Raw genomic sequence first — 6,356 nt, 5'->3', positions numbered from 1 at the left:
TAATATTTTACCCAAAAAAATTATTTAATTGGAACCTTCTTTATATTTACTAACTTCTATCGCATTGCAAACATTGTTTAATTATAACCCTTTTATATTTGCTATCTTATATCACATTGCAAACATTGCTAAATTTATCAATAATTATATTCCATATAATTTGTATACAATAAAAATAGGTGTAAAAATTATAATAATATTTTTTATTTCCATGTAAGAAAAAAAATACATATTCAATAAACAACATTTTCTCCTCGTCACGGAAAACCTATTGTATTCCAACAACATTTTCGCCTCGTCACTGAGAAAAACCTTGTATTCCAATGGGATCATCCTGCTGCAACATTAGCGAATGGAAAAAGTAAAACTAAAACCTTCACCGCAATATTGACAAAGCTTTCTCCATATTTTTTGTACTTACTCCTTACCGTTATCACTGTGGATTGCTAAAGAGGTTGAATTGAGCCATCTGTTTGATTGGTTTCCGCTCTAAATTTCTTGAAGAAGCCTGTCCTCCGGATCAGGAGTGCCAGCAAAGCCATTAACGCTAAACGAATCCATATGGACGTCAGGCATAGGAGCTTCACCTTCCAGTATTTGACACACCTGCGATATCCTCAGCCTCCTCTCCTCCTCGGAAAACGTATAATGGTTAAACAACGCCCCAGCAGCACAGCCATTAACGCGAAACAAATCCATATGGACTTCAGGGAGAGTAGTTTCACCTTCCAGTATTTGACACACCTGCCGTATCCCCAGCCTTAAATTCGGTTCCGTATTGGAGCACAATAATCCCAATTTCAACACCACCTCCATTTCAGTCTCATCGTATTCATTTCCCAACTTCGGATCTGCCACTTCGAGTAGACTCCCATGGGCGTATAGCTCCCACACCCAGTCCACCAAAAACAGTCGTTCAGCGTCCATGGATAGGTCCAGGGCTTTCCTCCCGCACGCCATTTCCAACAAAAGAACACCAAAGCTGAACATATCCGAGCTCGGCGTGGCCTTTGCCGTCTTTGTGAGCTCAGGCGCTATGTACCCCACCGTTCCCACCAACTGAGTTGTTCCAGGGTTCTCACTGTGTTCATACAGCCGGGCGAGCCCGAAGTCCCCCAGCCTCCCGTTGAACTCCGAATCCAGCAGCACGTTACTTGACTTGATGTCTCTGTGGATGACCCTCTTCTCCCAACCCTCGTGCAGATATGCCAAGCCCGCCGCAACGCCCTTCAAGATCGCGTATCGCCTAGGCCATGCCAAGATGGTGGTCGGTTTTCCGAAGATGAGTTTATCGAGGCTGCAGTTGGGCATGTAGTCGTAAACGATGAATAGCTGCTTCTGCATCCTGCACCACCCGCGGAGAGGAACCAGGTTCCTATGCTGCATGCGCCCCATCGTCCAGATCTCCGCCACGAACCCCTTCATTCCCTCGTTTAACTCCTTAGTTATAGATTTCACCCCCACTTCCAGGCCGCTGCCCGGGAGAACGCCTTTGTAAACTCTGCCGAACCCCCCGCGCCCAAAATGTTTTCATCCCGGAATCCGTTTGTGGCTATGTTGAGGTCCTTGTAGCAGAATCTATGGGGCCAGAACTCACGCTCCCATTCTTCTATTATTTCTCTGTTCTTGAATTTTATGAAAAGCACGGCTGCGACTACCCCCGAGAAGAGTACCAGAATGGCCACTGTAACGCCGGCTATCCATCCCCGACTGGGACGCTTCCAATACATTTTAGCAAACGAAGGGAGACGCGAGATATCAAGGGGGTGCGCTGTGTCTTGTGTGCTGAAGCTCCATGCGAGAATAAAATGGTCTTGAATGAAATTCCCCGTAGCTGCTGAAAAGCCAACGAACATCTTCTCTTCCAGAACTGTCTGCACATCGATTTTCCTAGATATGAGCGGCCTCTGCGGTCTGGGCAAGCCTGCCAACGTTATGGTAACGTTGATCTGGCTTTGCAAATGGTCGTAATCGATCCAAGCCTGTATGTTGCGTCCGCTCTTGAGGCCGATTGTGTGGAATTCCTGCCCATTCCAATAGCCGGCAGCCTCGGTCTGCACTGAGATGAGGCTGTTAATGTCCACGCCCACGTGGTTGCCGCTGGGGTCAGCCATTTCCACACTCTGGGCCGTATCGAACTCCACTGCGAGCAAGTGATTGTATGATTGCCCGTTGCTAGTAATGTTGAGCAACCCCAGATACTCCGATGGAAGACCCCCCCCAACAGTTGCGCGGGGCGTGACGATGAAGGTTAATCCGTGCCCGCCTTCATCAGAGGGGGGATGAACCATGCAGAAAACGAAAGTAGTGCTGAAGGAGGAAAGCGTATCGTTGCGTTTCATCTGCACGGGAGTTGAATAGAGCGCCCGGCCGAGCACCCAATGCGTGTGATTAGTGAGTTGTAACACAGATTGAGAGGGGATAAGTGAAGCACCCGCCTCCAAAATCAAGTTGCTTCCATTGAATCCGTCGAAGACAAAAGTGGTAGGCAAAACTGGTATTACAAGGGACAAGAAGGCTATGAGGGTAAGGCGAAAAACAGGAGAGGCACAATTTATTTTCCAAGAAGCCATCTCTTTGTTTTTTCTGTGTTCGTTACGTATATTATGAACCCGCCATGTTTATATATACACTCTGGATACAATTAACACACAATGGTATCAATAACGTAATGATAAAGTCTACCGTACAACATTTTCTATCACACAGTGATACCAACCACACAGTGATATCAACAATGTGGGAGAAAGTCGACCACACAATCTTTTTTATCAGTTCCGTCACTCGTGAAGGCTCGCCATGCTATTCAAACAGCATGAGATAAAGACGAGAGAGAGAGGAGAAAGTCCGCCCCACTCTTTTGAAAATAATTCCTACATTCTAAAACCACATTCATACCTGTACATAGCGAACAGTTTACTCATCCCAGGGAAACAATCAAACAATCGGAAAGAGAAAGTTAACGATAATTCTTTCCAAGGACACGCACTCCATGTTATCCAGATTTAAATGAAATAATAAATAGCATAATTATATCATATTAATAATGTTGATATACCATAAAAATATCTTAATATCTATCATTTAAAATTCTAAAATAAAAAACTTTAATTTAAAAAATATTAATTTATAAATAAATAAATAAATATTTATAACTATATTAATAAATTCTATTATATATATGATTGTTTTTAATAAACAGCACTGATAATCATTAACAAGTTGATTATATGAATTTTATTGATTTTCGTAAAAAAAAAAATGAATATACAGAGAGAAGAAAGAGGAGTACACTAAGAAAACTCACTCCCAAATTAGGCCAAAATCAGTGAGAAAACCACTAAAGCTAACCATAACAAAATTAGTGAGAAAACCACTAAAGCTAACCCTGAACAGCAGACTAGTTTAAGAGAAACAACAACAAACCACGGGTTTTTCTTTCCTAATAATTTATAAAAATTAAATTAAAAAAACTTATCAACATAACCAATTATAGAAAATGGTTTAGAAAAATAAAATAAAAATTCCTAAGAAAATTACATTCTACTACTCTATTCATACATGCATAGAGCGAGTCTAGTCACCCACACCGTGAATTTGATATGTGTAGGCCCTGAGATACGTGCCATCATCAGATAGGGTGGTGGACACCATTTAGAAAATGCACGTAGTGTTGAGTGGGGAAAGTATGTGATTGCTTTTCAACTGCACAGAAAGGGAATACAACTCCGGACCAAGATGAGAACAAGTGTGAAGTGTGAAGATTAAAACTAGCAATTGGGTTAATAGGCGTAAAGGAATACTCATGGGAGGACGGGGAGGAATGTGGAAAGAAGCACTCGTTTCCGCCAATATGTCAGGTTGCAAGATCGATGTCATATTAGGGGTACGCAATACTATGTTGAAGGGAATAAATTTTTTTACCTTCACATTTTAGGAACCACCGAGGTCTTTTTAATCAAAGGGGTTGTATTGTCGAGTTCAATGGAAGCACATGATTGGAACTATCTCCACCACTTTCCTTATCATAAACCCGTATATTGTTGAAACAAGCTAGTTCCAAAAATGGTTTCAGCAAATAGGTTTCAATGCATCTTCACTTTTAATGAGTCGAGAATACAGAGATGTATCTAGCATGCCCCTCAAAATAAAAATATGCCTATTCAATGCAGAAAGTGGTGGGTATGGGCTTGGGCATACAAAAATCCATGCCTATGCAATGCAAAACGAAGCATCCTAGGAATACCAATGCAAGTGGTGAGTTGAAGGGAAATATTTATTTCCTAACAATATGAATTTCTACAAGACATTGAATTTAATTAGCCAACTTGGATTTTAATGAACCAATGCTACAATCGATGACTTTTAATGATGGTGATAATCTTGAGGGGTCATCCTCGATACCACTAGATGCAAGTATTGGAGTGGTGTTGGATAAGATGTAGAGGGGGAGGAGGATGGAGTAGAGAGCAATAGAAATGGTGGTGATCTTGATGATTTTGACATTGAGGACGGCGACAAAAGAATTTTGAGATTTTCCCATCTATGGTTCTAGTATCTACCATATTTTGTATTTTTCATTGGCATTTCCATCTATAGTATCGGTAGAATGTATGTCATGCATTTTGATTTCATGACATCAAATAACTCAATGAGAAAATTGCAATTTATGGTTTTAAGTCCTAACCTCTATTTATGTGTAATGAATATTCTAATTTCAACAAGCCAGAGTCAAGGTTTCTATTTTGGGCAAAGAGGTTGGATATAATGTCCCTATCATGCAAAGTATGTAGGAAGATTTTCTCACCTAGTTAAATTCTCAGCGTCATCATTGTCTTGGATCCCTAATGAAATTTCCAATTCATGGATTCTCATCCCTTTTGGCATGCATTTTGAGAGCCTTTGAATTGAATCAAAGTTTTAAATGTTGGTCACACTCCTATGAAATTTGAAGTTCTAAAGTTTTTTTTTTTTTTTTTAACATATTTGATGGTAAATAAAAATTTAGGCAAGCCTTATGAGTGGGCTCTATTTGTGGCTAGATAATTTTTCCAAATATTTTATTCCTTCTGTGTATATTTGCACATTTAGGGGGAAATTTCTAGTTTAAAGCACAGTTCCCAAGTTCAAGTTCTAATTCGACCTCGATTTGATATGAAAACAAAAATTGATGTAAAAAATTCAATTTGGGAAAAGTTCTCCACTATACTATTAAAAATGGTTATTATATATAATATTATCTTATAATTACAATTATTTATATTATTTTTTTAAATAAAATTTTCCTATATTTATCTTATTGATACATATATTTTAGTTGGTTTTTGAAAAAAAATATTGTAAAAGAGACATTCCCAATGGAAAGTAACATGAAACAAATTTACTATTGTAAAAGAATCACATCTTTATATTCAAGATCAAATTTAAGTAATTTTTTAATCAAATTCAGTAAAGATTAAATAAAACAAAATGTTAGGCCCTTATAATACTAGTGATTCCCCCATTACTATTCTCATTGTATCCTTTATTGTTATTATTGTGCCCCTATTGTCCCCATATTGTTATTAGTATGCCCCATAGAAATCCACTATTGTTATTTTTGTGCCCTTATGTTATTACTGTTATGTCGGCTTGATTATATTGTGACCCCATAGAAATCCATAGTATGTCCCCATATTGTTATTAGTATGCCCCATAGAAATCCACTATTGTTATTTTTGTGCCCTTATGTTATTACTGTTATGTCGGCTCGATTATATTGTGACCCCTTAGACTCCTATATATAGAAGGGAGGTTTAGTCATTTGTATCATCTAAGAATATTTCATTTGTGTAATGTAAAGGAGGTTGCCCCCTCGAAGAGGCTGAATTCTAAGGTGTTGATCTATATTTTCTATCTTTTTGTGAGCTGGTTTCCTAACATTTGGTATCAGAGCTTGGATTCTAGGGTTTCGCTGCTCCAAACAGGTCATCGTGGCATTTTCGCTATAAATTTTTTTCTATGACGTTTTAGAAGCTAAAAAAAGACCCCATTTGCGCCGAAATCTTCTGCAATTCAAGTCCAAATTTCAGAGCTTGTCTTGCTATATTTGCAAAGATATGATCTGAGGAAGTTAGGGTTTTTGTAGACTCTCGAATTACATTCCAAACTGGTGACCTTGGAAAAATCGTCATAACTTTTGTTTTGATCATCAGATTGACATTTCATAAGAAGTTTCAAAAAGAGGATGGCTTGTAGTTTTCTGTGTATCAATTTCAGGTACTAAGGTCAAAACGATGACATGTGGCACATCGAGCAAGTTCGCTCTATTGAACTAGTTTATAATCAGGTCACTGTGGGAGATTTGGCATAACTCT

General features: G+C 38.9%; 2 pseudogenes; both read right to left on the bottom strand.

Moving 5' to 3' along the window:
* Window positions 1–489: 489 nt before the first annotated feature.
* LOC149161231 (L-type lectin-domain containing receptor kinase IV.1 pseudogene) lies at window positions 490–1,425 on the bottom strand (annotated as a pseudogene).
* Window positions 1,426–1,454: 29 nt separating this feature from the next.
* On the bottom strand, window positions 1,455–2,573 carry LOC149161230 (L-type lectin-domain containing receptor kinase V.9 pseudogene; annotated as a pseudogene).
* Between the last annotated feature and the right edge of the window lie 3,783 nt (window positions 2,574–6,356).

This window comes from Pinus tabuliformis, chromosome 5_2 (genome assembly GCF_031772625.1).
Source record: "Pinus tabuliformis cultivar Carrire ecotype Pingquan chromosome 5_2, CPIR1, whole genome shotgun sequence".
Lineage (NCBI taxonomy): Eukaryota > Viridiplantae > Streptophyta > Pinopsida > Pinales > Pinaceae > Pinus > Pinus tabuliformis.
Note: the sequence above shows the minus strand (reverse complement) of the source record. Positions and strands in the feature narration are given on the sequence as shown.